This window comes from Rutidosis leptorrhynchoides, chromosome 8, assembly GCF_046630445.1.
Source record: "Rutidosis leptorrhynchoides isolate AG116_Rl617_1_P2 chromosome 8, CSIRO_AGI_Rlap_v1, whole genome shotgun sequence".
Taxonomy (NCBI): Eukaryota; Viridiplantae; Streptophyta; class Magnoliopsida; order Asterales; family Asteraceae; genus Rutidosis; species Rutidosis leptorrhynchoides.
Window position 1 is genome coordinate 43,358,350 of NC_092340.1, and position 17,556 is coordinate 43,375,905.

Here is a 17,556-nt window from a genome sequence, read left to right on the forward strand (position 1 = left end):
ACTTGGGTGGTCAATTGTCTATATGAAACATATTTCAATTAATCAAGTCTTAACAAGTTTGATTGCTTAACATGTTGGAAACATTTAATCATGTAAATATCAATCTTAATTAATTTATATAAGCATGGAAAAGTTCGGGTCACTACAGTATGCTATTTGAGAAGCGTACACGTTGGTTTGCGTGTATTATTAAGATGATTATACAAAGGGTATAAATTATATATACGTTAAGTTTAGTTACCAGGGTGCTCAATTTTGTAGAATATTTTGATAAACGTTTCTGGATGAAACAACTGAAATCTTGTGATCCACCTTTATATACAGATTATGCGCAACATTAAAACTATGAACTCACCAACCTTTGTGTTGACACTTTTAAGCATGTTTATTCTCAGGTTCCCTAGAAGTCTTCCGCTGTTTGCTTATATGTTAGACAAGCTATGTGCATGGAGTCTTACATGGCATGTTTTTCAAGGAAACGTTGCATTCACCAAATCATCACCATGTATCTTATTTTGACTGCATTGTCAACAGAAGTACTATTGTAAACTATTATTTACGGTAATTGTTTATATGTAGAAATCATCAGCTGTGGAAAACCTTTGATTTAAATATTCATTTATGGTGTGCCTTTTCAAAAGAATGCAATGTTTACAAAACGTATCATATAGAGGTCAAATACCTCGCAATAAAATCGATGAATGACGTGTCCGTCCATATTGATTTGGAGCGATCGTCACATTTAATGATTATTATATGTCTACAGGGATCGTTGTTGAACATCCAGTTGCTCATGTGCATACACAAAATTGGTTTAGCTGAATCAATAATTAAAAGCATGCAACTAATAGCTAGACCATTAAAAATGAGTACATAACTCTTAGATTTTATATGAGGACATGCAAATTTACATGCTGCGACTTTATTTCACATTAAATAAAGCGCGACTCATAAATATTCTCCTCTACAACTTGATCTTGGCCAAGAGTCAAATATTTCACACCATTAAGACATTTGATTGTGTAGTGTATGTTCTAGTTGCACAACCACAACGCACTAAAATGGGTCTTCAAAGGAGGATGGGAATATATGTTGGATATGAAACATATTCAATTATAAGATATATTGAACCCATGACGGGTGATGTTTTTACAGCACATTTTGCTGATTGTCATTATAATGAAAAATTGTTCCCTATATTAGGGGGAGAAACGAAAAATAAAGAAAAAGATGTTTCATGATGTGAACATAAATTAATGTATCTTGATTATCGCACAAAAGAATGCGAAAAGAAAGTTCAAAAATAATAATAAAGAAAAAGATGTTTCATGATGTGAACATAAATTAATGTATCTTGATCATCGCACAAAAGAATGCGAAAAGAAAGTTAAAAAATAATACATATGCAAGAACTTGCAAATAAATTACCTGATGTATTTACAGATACAAAAAGTAGTGACTAAATCATATATACTAGCAGTAAATGCTTCAGCTAGAATTGAAATTCTAAAAGCTGGCAATAATGTCACTCATGAGTCTTTGCCACGCCAGAAATGTGGGAGACCAATTGGTTCCAAAGATAAAAATCCTCGAAAAAAAAAATCAGCCGATAATGAGGTAAAAGAAAGTGTTCAAGAAAAACCACAAATCAATACTCCTTCTGCAGAGGAGATTGATGATGTCAATAGGGAAATTGTAATCAATTATGCACATTCAAAAAATATTATGGAACCGAAATGGCATGAAAAATCTTAATGAGATATTTTCATATAATGTTGCATATGACATCATGAATGATGATGATGATCCAGAACCAAAATCTGTCAATGAAAAATAGACATGATTGGGATCATTGAAAAAGAACAATACGAGCTGAATTTGAATCGCTCAATAAAAGAAAAGTTTTCAGATCTATCGTTCTCAGACCTAAAGATGTGAAACATGTGGAGTATAGATGGATTTTTGTGCGAAAAAGAAATGAGAAAAATGAAGTTAACAAGGTACAAAGCTAGACTTGTAGCTCAAGGTTTTTCTCAAAGACCGGGAATTGATTATGAGAAAACTTATTCTCCTGTTATGGATGCAATTACTTTTAGATACTTAATCAGCCTGACAGTTTCTAAAAATTTAGAAATGCATCTCATAGATGTTGTGACTGCTTATCTATATGGATCACTTGATAGTGACATATATATGAAGATACCTGAAGGATTTAAGGTATCAGAAGCAACCAATGCAAAACCCAAAGAAATGTACTCAATCAAGTTACAAAGGTCTTTATATGGGTTGAAACAATCGGGTCACATGTGGTATAAATGATTAAGTGATTACTTGATAAGCAAAGGGTATACCAATAATCTTATTTGCCCATGTATTTTCATTAAGAAAACAACATCCGGATATGTGATCATAGCTGTTTATGTTGATGATCTTAACATCATAGGTACAAATAAAGAGATCCATGAAGCCATTCAACTTCTAAAGAAAGAATTTGAAATAAAAGATCTCGAAAAAACCAAACATTACCTTGGTTTGCAGATTGAGCATATGCCTAATGGTTTACTTGTACATCAAACAACTTATGCAAAAAAGATTTTAAAACGTTTCAATATGGACAAGGCAAAACCATTAAGTACTCCTATGGTTGTTAGATCTCTTAATGTTGATACTGATCCACTTCGACCATGTGAAGATCATGAAGATATTCTGGGACCAGAAGTACCATATCTTAGTGCAATTGGAGCTATTATGTATTTTACAAATTGTACAAGACCTGACATTTCTTTTGCAGTTAATTTGTTGACAAGGTTCAACTCAGCCCCTACAAAAGACATTGGAATGGGATCAAGCACATATTTTGATACCCTTCAGGAACTGCTGATTTTAAAATTATTTTATTCTAACGAATCAAAATAAGATTTGGTTGGTTATGCTGATTTTAAACACTTGTTGCTACATCATCAAATCATGTCGAAGTGATTGCATTACATGAAGCTACTCGGAAATATTTTTGGTTGAGATCAATGACACAACTCATTACTGATTCTTGTGGATTAGAACGCGATAAAAGTCCAACAACTATCTATGAAGATAATGCAGCTTGTATAGCACAGATGAAAGAAGGGTACATCAAAAGTGACCGAACAAAACACATACCTCCCAGATTCTTCTCATACACTCAAAATCTCATTAAGGACAACCAGATTGAAATGAGATATGTGTAACCCAGCAAAAACTCTGCTGATCTTTTCACGAAAGCACTTCCAACTGCTATTTTCAGAACACACGTTCATAATATTGGCATGAGACATGTTCAAAAGATGTAACAGCTGAAGCGATGTCTACTTGAGGGGGAGTCAACTCCCAGCTGCACTCTTTTTTCCTTAGCTAAAGTTTTTTCTCACTGGGTTTTCTTTAGCAAGGTTTTTAACGAGGCAGTAATTTATAGTTGATCTTCAACAAAACAAAATTGCTATCCAAGGGGGAGTGTTATAATAATAATAATAATAATAATAATAATAATAATAATAATAATAATAATAATAATAATAATAATAATAATAATAATAATAATAATAATAATAATAATAATAATAATAATAATAATAATAATATGGATAGTCAATTTTGGTGTATACATCTAGTCAATTTTGGTACATAAAGTATGTATTTTTATATTGAGATTTTAGACTATAAATACTCATGAATGCAAGCATTAAACTTGCACCATTTCTCACACTTATAAAGTGTTTCTTTCTCTCCATTATCATATTTGTTCTTACACTTCATTATTAGTATTCTTAATCAAGAATCAAACCACTAAAGGTAGTTATAAGCCTACTGAATTATAACATAAGAATCAAACCACTAAAGGTAGTTATAAACCTACTGAATTATAACAAGATAAAGATACTAAATGAACAAAGCAAAAAATTTCAATTTTTTTCTCTAAAAAAATGAAAACAAATACATTTAAAAAAAATGCCATCAATCGAAAGCTATAAAAATTAAATCCGAAGAGGCTCGTATCTAGAAAACAACAAACAAGCTATAAATTATCTATAACCGAGCCTCAACGTATTTTAAATAAACCTTAACAAAACGTACAAAAACTACATAAGCACATCAAATCTACAAAAAGAGCATGAAACAAAAAAACAAGACTAAAGTAAACACCATTAACGAACTTTGGGACCCGTTTTTTCATTTTACTATTCACGGTCTCGCGTCTAATGTCCTTGCTTGACCAATTATCAAACTTGAAAGATGGAACGTTAGAAGAACCATCGCCGACCAAGATAGTCATTGAAGGATCCATCAATTCACAATTCACGGTTTCTTGAAAAAAGCCTTCGCTAGCCGAGTAAATACCCCCAATTGAAGAAGCACCAACATGATCGTCAACTTGAGCTTTTCAAAACATTTTTTGCAACGCATCTCGAAAATCTAAATCTTCGTTGTCGTGTAAATTGTACTAGATCGACCCGGCCCTCATCTTCGCGTTCCTACTTGATCGTTGAGCCTTTTGACCAACGTCACCTTTAGACCCCACAACCTTTGACTTCATCCTATTCTTTTAATACCAAGCTCGGCAAAAAAAAATTCACCAACTTTTATTGCAATAATAAATAGAACCTAAATCCATTAAACATATATTCGTTGAGTCCTTTTTAAATTTTTCTAAACATGGTCCTAAAAACTATAAATGCTTAAGAAAACAATTTAAATATAGGTGATCGATGATACATTATTGTTAGTAGAGTGGTTAATAAAAAGTTAGGGTAGTAGTTATTTACAAGTTACAACAAAATTAAACATGACTTAAAATCTTAAACATAGGTTATATAAACTACTTTTTTAACATCAATGTATGAGTATGAACAAATATTATAACAAAACGACTCCCTAGCGAGTAGCTGTAAGAGGATTATAACGAATTTAACAGTCAATCGTTATGGGTTATATTTCGTTGAGTATATATTTAACTTACAAAATTAATTTTAAAAAAATATTAAACATGTGAATAAATTAAATATTAAATGATTATTCTTATTAACTAGAAAAATACCGGCTCGCGCGATGCGGCGGGGCCTTTCGGATTGCATGTTCATATTTAACGTAGCGTTATGTATTTACAGAATTAAGAACACGTTGTTACGGGTATGTTTGGAAACATGTGGTTAGTACCTAGTACACCAATGGACGCCGCGTTTTTAACGTCGGGAAAATCGCATTAAAAGGGAAAAGAACCATCGATATGATGTGGTTAGTTTAGGTTGTTTATTATACGTGTACGTATATATATAAGAAATATCTAGAAATATTTAACGTTTTCTAAAAACAATCCGTTTCGCGCATAGGTAGTTACTTTGTGTTCGTAAAATTATTTCGAGATAAACAGTGAAGTCGAAAAAATTTAACACGCGGCGAGAGGGAAGAAACATCTCATTGAAAATTTGGGTGGAGTTTGTTAAAATCTTTTTTATAAAATAACGGTTTTACACTTTTTACCCTTAAAAACTTTGCACATTTAACATAGTTTGGGGGACTATTTTAAAAAGTTATTGTGTGATGTCGTTTTCAAGTTGTTGAAACGACTAAAGTTTGGGTGACAATTAATAATAACTAGTAAAATGGGCCCGCGCGATGCCGCGGGACCTTTCGGGTTAACGCGAGCCGAGCGGGAAGATATGTCCCGTTGAGTATTGAATAGAATCCGAGGTATTTAGCGTTTTTTTAGAAGTGTCCGTTTCGCGTATAGTTAGTCCCGTTGTGTTCGTTAGATTTTTTTGAGTTGAACGGTTGGTTCGAAAAAAATTAACGCGAGCCGAGCGGGAAGATATGTCCCGTTGAGTATTGAATAGAATCCGAGGTATTTAGCGTTTTTTTAGAAGTGTCCGTTTCGCGTATAGTTAGTCCCGTTGTGTTCGTTAGATTTTTTTGAGTTGAACGGTTGGTTCGAAAAATTTTAACGCGAGTCGAGCGGAAAGGTATGTCCCGTTGAAAATCTGGGTGAAGTTTAATTAAGTTTTTTTATTAAAATAGTGATTTTACACTTGATACCCCTGGTTTGAGGGTTGGGATGTAACTTTTTACATTTTTTAGGGGGTGTTTTGTATTTTTTTTCTATTTTTTTTCTTGTTGTCGTTTTTGGGGGAAATTGGGTGGGGGTTGGGATAAAACGACCAAAATTTGGGTGTTGGTTAGTATATATGGTAATAAAATAAAATAATAATAATAATAATAATAATAATAATAATAATAATAAAATAATAATAATAATAATAATAATAAAATAATAATAATAATAATAATAATAATAATAATAATAATAATAGTAATAGTAGTAGTAGCAGCAGCTGCTTATAAAACCGAAAATCATAATTTGTACAACTAAAAGTCAATAGAAGTTTTATTGGAATTAAAGCATTGATCCTATATTCATTGCTCACTTTGTTAGTTAACATGTAATTACATTGAAATTTCGAAAGTAAGACAAATCTACGTAATGAAATGAACAAATGAAACTATACGAGGATATATATATTTTAAGAGAAACTAAAAGTAAAGATATATATATATATATATATATATATATATATATATATATATATATATATATATATATATATATATATATATATATATATATATATAATGGATACACCTTACAGTTATGTCAATTATAGTAATATATTTGTATATTCAATTATTTCGGGTGAAAACGGGTTCATCATGAATTACAAATTTTCAACCACATCTGATCCACTAATCTCATCATCCATATCCAAATCCATAGATCGGATGTTAGGTCACCCATATCCGCTTTTAGTGAATCGAATCGGATGGATAGTCATCGAATCTAACTTCCATTACCATCTCTAGTCATATAAAAAGGAAGATATCAAATTTACTTACGTGGAAGACTTATGTAACTCACTTTTTTTTTAATGGCAAATTTTGGCATCGAATACTCTCATTTGTGACTCACACACGCTAGGTAGGAAACTCCAAGGATTGACCCGGGTTGCTTGGCAACTAATCGCGGGTTCCGGATTGCTTGGCAACTAATCGCGAAAAAATCCTGAAAAACTTCCCCCTTATCGGAATTGAAAACTACTCAGACAATGCCTCGGTGTTGACTTATGTAACTCACTAATTAGTAAAATCATTTATCATTTATAAACATTATAGTTTAGCATTTTATATAAGAAAAACTAACTTTCATCCACAATAGACATCATGTACATTAAATCGGACTAATATCCATATCATCATGACTTGCTCGCTGAAGACGAACCCATAAACAAATTTTAAAACACGATCTCTCGAGCTTGAGTGGACATATAAATTACACACTTTCGCAAGCCAGCCAACATCACACTGCTAAAACGAACTTAACATACTTCTATTTGTTGGATAAAAGTTTAAAATGTCGGAGATAATTGATTAAGACTTGTAAACCATAATTTCATATCAGAAGTTGAAAGAAACAAATGCATGTTTATAATCTTATGGCAACCTCTCTCTATCACAAATTAGTTTTAAAGTACTAAGAAACTCATTAGCTTATATATATGACATGTTGTTGGGCTAGAGTGATTCTATAAATGGTATCAGAGCTATGGTTATAGTCTGATTGTGGATGGTGCAACATCGAAGCAGGTTAGCAGAAAGAAAGCAGTCGCAAGCATAGCTAAACCTTAATTGATTTTAGAGCACTATAAAAACGAGTTTATAGAATGGGTGTTGACTATCCAATTCATAGATGATGAACAATAAGTTGGTAATTTCTGCCATAGGTCGAGAACAACAATGGTTGTAACTGAAATACTTGTATTTCTTGATATATATTATTGTTTGCTTTTAAAAAAATTGGTGCCATTTTTTTTTTTTTTTTTTTCTGTGAGTGCTTCATCAACTGTGAATTTGATTATTATGGGCAATAACTTTTATTTATATTGTTTTATTTTAATTATATTATATGTTATATAAGCTACAGTAAACTTGAGAAAAGGATAAGTGGGGTTTACTTTTTTATTTTATTATTTTTGCAAGTTGGTGTATTTTGAATTGGACAGGGAAACTTCCAGTTTTGTTTGGAAAGGATAAGGTATTTGCATATATAATGATTTGATTTGATGTCCTTTTATCGTGTTTTCTTACAAGACAAAGCATATGCAATAATGCAATTACGCATAGTGATCCTTAAGGGGAAAATAATCTTTACAAAAAAAAAATTAGGCAAAAAATAGTCCTTTAAGATGTAGCAGTATCATATAACGTTTTAAAGGTTGTTTTGCAACGATAATAAATTGTTATTTCATGTTTTTGTTTTTCGAATCACGACTATTCAATTATACAAAAAACTCAAATTTTGTTGCTTTTTCATCAAGGAAAGTTATAGTAACTACTGTACATTTTACCTTTTTATATTTCTACTTAATGGGATCGGGTGTTATAATTTGTTGTTGTTGTAATTGTTACAAGCTATTGAAGAATCTCAAGAACGAAAAAACAATTAATAGTTTAATACTACGATATTGACAACATCGTTATATCCATAATCCTCGAAAGCTATACTTTATACAGTTTTGATATTATAAATCCGGATTTGAACTCCGGTTTATTTACGATACATTTAATAATCTTTATTATATGATATTAACGCGAAGAATAGTCAATATCTAACACCTTCAACTTAACGTGTACATTTAAAGCACTATACATCATAAATCTTGACAAAAACCACAATACAAACCTGGGATCTGTAGATCAAAGATCAAGATTAGACCGATGCTTGTAAAATTAAGATACTAAATCGAGTACTCACCAAACGAAAAACTAGAGTTTCGGCTATAAGAATAATAAGCCCATAGTTAGAGATATACTAAAAAGTGTGTATGATACCAAGTTGAAGATATACATTTCCAAGAGGATTATAAGTAACAAGTAAAGAGTGTTGTGCAGCCAGATCAAATAATGAAGAGATTGAGGTTATGATGTATGACAATAAGGTGGTGATTGGTACCATTTTTTAGAGGTTTGATCAAGTGAGTGTTGAGTGTGTCTTGAGGCTTATATTTGAATTATGATTGCCATTGTTTTGCTTTGCTTTCACTTAAACATAATATAGAAAAAGCATTAGTGGGGTTGGCTTTGATTCAAGTGTTGTATAAGTTGATGCATGAATTATGAGGATGTTGACATCAAAGTTTTTTTTTTTTGCAAAGTTATTCCTACTAAAGTAAAATGGTGATACGTTTAACCCTCTTATTTTTCCTAAACATCAAATTAAATATAATAAGGTCGGATTCAAAAATCAAGATTACAGTTTATTGTTTATTTTGCTTTATTTGTACAAGTTTCCTCTTCAATTTTCCGATCAAGGCTAGTGATGGACCACTTTCTTTAAACCTATTTCTTGATGTTGAGTACTTTTGACAGAGTTGTAGTTCCTTCTGGTATGTTTTGTTGTTGGGCATGTATTTGCAGATGACTGATCTTGTTTTAAAGTAGGTATTTTGCACCATCAAGTATGGGTCAGTTGCTCGGGTGATCTCGTAATTGGGTCCTTTGGTACCTGTTGTTGTTGGCAAATTTTTTTTTCTTCTTCCAGATTTGCAAGTATCTTTGATAGATCATAATCGTGTTAGCTTTGATTCGGAGTACTTCCCTTTATTTTGGGGTGTTGATTTGGTAGTTTAAGTGATGGGGTTTATGGCTATTTGTTCGATTTAGGGGTATAAGTGGGTTTGGTCGATGGTGTAGTATTGGTTCTTAGTTGTAGATGTCTCTGTTGGTTGAATATTGGTTAATGAACTAAACGACAAACTTAAGTATGATTAACCAAAGAATATGTTTTGATGCTGACACATACATATGCATAAGTGATGACTGACATCTTAACAAAAACATGCAAGGTCACTAATTCATACTTTATCTTGCAAACGACCAAGTCAAACATAGCTTAAAGAATGAAATTAAAAGATCAGCTAAATACACGGTCAAGGTACGGTCGACCGTACAGCCATCCGCAGAACCCCAAACTGAATTGCAACGCACTTTTATGAAGAAAAAAAAAGTTGCACGGTCGCCACCACGGTCAACGCAGTGCGACCGCTGTTTTCTCTGTTACCAATTTTGACCAAATAAAGTTTGACTAGTTCCCGACATCTATAATTCATGAAACCTTTCTCAACATGTTTAGAATAGATGCCTTCTCCATACTCAATTGAGTTTTGGTCATAAAAACACTAATTGTGGTTAATTACGCCTAATGACATCTTAATGACAAATTAACCAAGATTAGGCATATCACACCCCTAGTTAGGGCCTGGGCGAAATGTGACTTAATATCAAATAAACCAACATATTATAATATACGAGAACAATATTAAATGATAAAATAAACTTTATTGAGTACGCAGCGGAATAAATGAAATGTCGTTACAAATGAATAAAGTAAATGTTCAAATGCAAAAGTAGTAAATGCGATATCTCTTGATCCTATGTCCAAATAGCATCACATAAGCAGTAAGTAAGAAAGCTTGAATCAATCAGCACCTGAGACAAAACGTGCTAAAGTGTCAACCAAAAGGTTGAGTAAAGTTCATAGGTTTAACAAACAAGTTTGACCGTTGTTTTAGACCACAAGATTTAGTTTGTAAAGTTGATCTCTCAGGATCAAAAAGTTATGCCAATGCGTGATATTTAGACTAAATGTTCAAGTTTGCCCCAAAGACAAGTTGTGTATATACTTGTCGGTTTAATTTCATTATTAAGTAATACAATGACTTGATCAAATGTATCAGGGATGTTACTCCCGATAGGCCTACCCCCAATAATTAAGCATGCATTCCGAGCAATTAAAAATATCACTGTAGGGACTTAGTCGGACATAGCCGGGTATAGCATAGTTTTAACAGTTGGCACTTGTGTCTAAATTGTAAATAGTAAAAGTAGCATGTGTCTCACCCCAATAAAAGTAAATAAGTTTGCTATAAATAAAGAGTGGGGCTATGAATTCACCTTAGTAAGTAGAGAGATGAGCTAGTTATTCCTCGAAATAGAAAGTTGGATGAGTCAGCAGAAAAGTCAACCTATTGACATTCAAGAGTAGTAAGTGTTTTGCCCAAGTTTAAGTTTAAGTATGTAAGTGTTTAAGTATAGTTTGTTTTACTAAGTTTCCATTCTTAGTAAGTTTCTACTTTTAGAAAGTTTCTATTTTTAGAAAGTTTCTATTTTTAGTAAGTTTCTCATTTTAGTAAGTTTATAATTAGAAAGTTTCTATTTTAAAAGTGTTTCCATTTTAGGATACTTGCCATATTAGATATACTTCCAATCACCCCTTTCCCTTCGAATGGCTATTTCAGGTCTAGGGACTTGAGCTATAGGATCCTTTAAATCGAAAAATCCAAACCCTTCCGCCTAGAGTTTCTTAGAAACCATTCGTCAAGAAAATTCGAAGATCTATATATATCTAATATATATCCAAAAATGTTTTTATGCGTTATAATATTGGTAGTATAGTATATGTGTTAATAATAGTATAAGTGTAAGTGTTAAATAATAGTATAAGTAATATTAGGTTTTCATTAATTAATTAGGTTTAATTAATTAGAGTAGTAATTAATGATTATGGTTTAGTAATTAATAACTAGGGTTTAATAATTAATTAGGTTTTTAATAAACTAGGGTTAGGTTTAGGGTTTTAATTAAAGTAGTATAGTTTAGGTGTAATTAGGATTTAGTATATATATATATATATATATATATATATATATATATATATATATATATATATATATATATATATATATATATATGTATGTAACTCGTGTATATGTATGTATATATATATATATATATATATATATATATATATATATATATATATATATAATATATTTTTTTACATGTATATATGTATGTATCGATATGTATATGTATATATGTAGGTTTATTTTGTTTCCTTAATTAACACAAACAAATCTCCTAATTGTTATCTAGGGTTTTGAAGATCAAACTTTCCTTCCCCTCCCCCCCCCCCCCCCCCTTTTTTAGTCGACATACATACATACATACATACATACATACATACATATTAATATATATATATATTTTTTCATGTATAGATCTAGGTGTGTTTATGTATATGTTTATGAATAAGTTTATAACATGAACATGAATTAAACAAAACTCAAAGTTTATGTAAATAAGTTAGGGTTTATGTTATACCTTTGAAGATTCGAAGACGACTAACAAAGAAAAGATGAACACGATGAAGATTGAAGATCAAAGCCTTTGAAGATTCGAAGAACACCTCGAAGATTCTTGAAGAACACGATGAAGATTTCTTGGAAACCCTTGAAGGTGGTGGTGGATTTCGATGGTGGTGGTGTTGGGGTTATCGGTTTTGAGCCGAAAATAGGGAGAGAGGGGAGAGAGTTTTGAGAGAAAATTGTTGTTGTGATTTGGTACAATGAAAAGGTTTATGTTAGGTCTCTATTTATAGGGAGGATAGGAAAATTCTAGAATTAGGATTAGGGTTAGATTTACTTAGGGAACAAGTTAGACTTGGAGAGGAAGTAATGGGGATCATGGGTGCCAAAAATTAGAGGGGTATTTTAGGCAATTCACTATTTTTTTTAAAATTTCGGCTAGGTTAAACAAGGAGGGAGTTTTGGGATTTTTCACTTTAAACCTTATACTTTAGATTAGCTTAATAAATCTCTAAATTTGTTTAAGACTTAATTAAGTTATATACATTAAACTTTAATTTATTACCTTTTGTTCACGAGAATTATTTAGCTTATCATTTCCGTATTTTATTAACTTGTTTATTACACAAAGTTAATTATTATATTTTATAATTCTTAATGCTTAACAATCGTTAATTAATGTTTAATTGTTAAGTTTAATTATATAGTTGGGCATTTAATAAAGAAAAATATAGAATGGAAAAATTGAGGGTCGTTATAGTACCTCCCCGTTATTGAAAACTTCGTCCCGAAGTTTTAGGAAGATTCCTCGTTTGCATCAGCAGTTGAGAAGAGATAGGGATAGTTCCATTTCATGTGGTCTTTGCGTTCCCAGGTATATTCGGGGCCTCTACGCAAATTCCAACGGACTTTAATGATAGGTATGTTGCTTTTACGTGTTTGTTTGACCTCTCCTTCCATGATCTCTATAGGTTCTTCAATGAAGTGCATTTGCTCATTAATGCGGATATCATCCAAAGGAATAACGAGTGTGTCATCAGCAAGACATCGTTTAAGATTTGAGACATGAAACACATCATGTACTTGACTAAGTTCAGTTGGTAGTTCTAATCGGTACGCCACGGGACCGACTCTTTGAGTGACTGTGAAAGGTCCAACGTATCGTGGATTGAGTTTACTTAGTTTACCGAAGCGGACAACACCTTTCCAAGGGGATACTTTCAACATGACTTTATCTCTAACTTGGTATTCGATGTCTTTTCGTTTCTTATCGGCATAGCTCTTTTGTCGGCTACGGGCAGATTCTAAACGTTGCTTAATTTGTATGATCTTTTCGGTAGTTTCGTAAATGATTTCAGGACCAGTTAAATGTCTGTCCTCGAGTTCGTCCCAACACAAAGGGGAACTACATTTTCGTCCATATAAAGCTTTAAAAGGTGAACCTTAATGCTGGAGTGATAACTGTTGTTATAAGAAAATTCAACCAAAGGTAGATGTCTATCCCAACCTTTGCCGAAGTCGATTGCACAAGCACGTAGCATATCTTCCATGGTTTGAATAGTTCGTTCACTTTGACCATCAGTTTGCGGATGATAGGCTGTACTCATGTCAAGTTGAGTTCCAAGAGCAGATTGTAAAGTTTTCCAAAATCTGGAAACGAATCGACTGTCACGATCAGAAATAATCGAGATAGGAATACCATGACGTGAGACAATTTCTTTAATATAAAGCTGTGATAATTTCTCCATCTTATCGGTTTCTTTGATCGGTATGAAATGCACAGATTTAGTAAGACGGTCAACTACGACCCAAATAGTATCGTTACCGTTCGAAGTCTTAGGTAACTTAGTAACGAAGTCCATAGTGATGCACTCCCACTTCAACTGCGGAATATCGGGTTGTGTCAACATACCAGAAGGCTTTTGATGTTCGGCCTTGACTTTCAAATAAGTGAGACATTTGCTAACATAAGTAGTAATGTTGGATTTTATGTTAGGCTACCAGTAGAATTCCTTCACATCGTGATACATCTTACTGGAACCGGGATGAATAGAATACATAGTCTTATGTGCTTCATCCAAGACTAGTTCACGGAGATTACCGAAGTGAGGAACCCAAATTCTGTTGCCAAAGTACCGTGTACCATTAACTTTCACTTGAAGTTGGTTCTCGAAACCAATAGGTCATTCACCTTCGATAAGTGTCAGTTTAATAGCTTCCAATTGAGCTTCATAGATTCACGAGATAATATTTGATTTGATCTTCAGGTTTAGAGCACGAACACGTTTAACATCATCTTTTAGACTAAGGGCATCGGCAACTACATTCACCTTGCCAGGATGATATTTCAGCTCACAGTGATAATCGTTCAATGTCTTGAGCCATCGGCTTTGCCTCATATTCAGCTGTTTTTGATCAAAGATGTGTCAAAGACTTTTATGGTGAGTGTACACCATAAAATGGGTACCATACAGATAATGTCTCCATATCTTTAATGCAAATACCACGGCACCTAACTCAAGGTCATGTGTGGTATAGTTCTCTTCATGTTTCTTCAACTACCTAGATGCGTAGGCAATAACCTTTTCTCGTTGCATTAAAACACAACCAAAGCCTTGCTTCGAAGCATCGCAGTAAACAACAAAGTCGTTAGTACCTTCGGGTAAGGATAGAATTGGGGCTGTGGTCAATTTCCCCTTCAGAATCTTGAAAGTAGATTCCTGTTCATCGGACCACTCAAACTTCTTCCCTTTTTGAGTTAGCTTTGTAAGAGGTTTAGCAAGTAGGGAAAAATTTTTTATAAACCTTCGATAGTAACCGGCAAGTCCCAAAAATTGATGAATATGCTTCGCAGTCTTTGGTATCTCCCAGTTCTGAATAGCAGTAATCTTAGCTGGATCGACATGTATTCCGTTTCCATCAACAACATGTCCAAGGAATTGTACGGTTTTGAGCCAAAACTCGCACTTAGAAAATTTAGCATAAAGTTTTTCCTTTCGTAAGAGTTCAAGAATCATGCGCAAATGTTGCTCATGTTCTTCCCCACTCTTGGAGTAGATCAAAATGTCAACAATGAAAACAATGATGAATTTATCGAGATAAGGTTTGCAAACACGGTTCATAAGATCCATGAACACAGTAGGAGTTGGTCAAACCAAAAGGCATGACACAAAGTTCATAGTGCCCATAACGAGTGCGAAAAGCAGTCTTAGGAATATCAGATTCTTTGACTCTGAGTTGGTGATAACCGAATCTCAAATCAATCTTTGAATAGACGCTTGACCCTTGGAGTTGGCCGAATAAATCATCAATACGCGGCAACGGATAACGGTTCTTGATAGTAAGCTTGTTAAGTTCACGGTAATCAATGCACATCCTTAACGTACCATCCTTCTTCTTAACAAATAGAATAGGAGCTCCCCATGGGCACGAGCTTGGACGAATGAAACCTTTATCCAATAGTTCTTGGAGTTGGTTAGAAAGTTCCTTTATTTCGGACGGTGCTAAACGATATGGCGCTTTAGCAATAGGAGCAGCACCGGGAGCTAAATCAATTTGAAATTCAACTTGTCGAGGAGGTGGAAGATGATGTGCGTAGAGGTGTATACAAAATAGTTATATTTTTACTACAAAATACTATTAAATACGACACAATTTTACACAAGTTATTTATTTATTTATAGAGTGGATATACCTAAACCTTGCTACAACACTTATAGGCAGTGTACCTAATCGTACAGTAGTGTAGTTTTTAGTAAGTCCGGTTCGATCCACAGGGATCTTAGCCAAACTTAACGCTATATTTTTTAACAAATATAAAAATATATATATGTAGTATTATTATTATAAAAGGGGGGTTTTTACCGTTTAATGACCGGTTTGTCGATTTTAAAACTTAAGTCGCAGTTAAAACCTAATGTAAAATAAAAAATAAATATAACTTAAATTAAAGCGTAAAGTAAATAACGATAATGAAATTACGATAAATAAGAGTGCGATAAAATAAAATTGCGATAATTAAAAAGTACGATAATTAAAATGACAATAAATTAAAGTTCGATAATTAAAAGTGCAATTAAATATGAAATAAAGGAAATTAAATATGAAATAAAGGAATTATGCTTATTTAAACTTCCGTAATCATGATGTTTGACGTGTTGATTTTAGTTTTATTACCATGGGTTAATTGTCCTTTGTCCTGGATTATTCAATATGTCCATATGGATTTATCCATAATAGTCCATCAGTCATAATCATAAAATGCGGAAGTCTTCGTCAAATTATTCTTATTCCCGAAGTCAAATATTTCAACTAATTGGGGATTCGAACTGTAACGAGATTTTATTACTTTGTTTAATGAATACACCAGGTTATCGACTGCCTGTAAACCAAGGTTTTAATACTTTGTTAACAATTACACCAATTACCCTTGAATGTAATCCACCCCTGTTTTAACTAGTCCATTACCTATTAATTCAATCCCGTGTCCGGCAAAATGAACAATTATTGGTATTTATAGATATCCCGTCCACCGTACCCGATTAAGCGTATGTGATTATTTATAGATACGTCAAATTATAACCTTTATATTAAATTAACGAGGTATCGTTAAGTTAATATAAAATCCATTAATAGCCCATAGTCTAATTTCCGCAAATGTCGTTCTTTTGTCCAAACCCCAATTATGGTACAAAGCTCAATTACCCAATCTTTAATATTTTAGCCCAACATCACGATTACTTCGGCTTAAATAAGCATAATAATAACTTAGCTACGAGACATTAATTTAAAAAGGTTGAACATAACTTACAATGAGCGTTACACGGACAGAATTTCGACTTACACCCTTACAACATTCGCTAACATACCCTTATTATTATTAAAATTAAAATTAAAATTAAAATTATAATATATATATATATATATATATTACGAGTGAGATAGAGAGATAGATGGATGTTTTTTTTTGATCGATCACAAAACTGCTTTTTATAGAGATGTGGCCAGATACTGTTCACAATGCGATCGCATGGGATTTAGGCCTCCAGCACATGAGTTTGTTTCCTAGCTTGCCGACGGTTTAATAAATAAATATAATATATAAATAATTTTAAGAATTATTTAAATATTGTATTATATTTATGTGCATAGTTGACTTGTAATTTTTAGTCCGTTGCGTCGAGCGTTGAGAGTTGACTCTGGTCCCGGTTCCGGATTTTCGAATGTCCTTGCGTACAATTTAATATCTTGTATTTTACGTTTTACGTCTCGTACTCTTGTAATTTTGAGACGTTTCTCATCAATAATTTGAACCACTTTGATTGTACTTTGT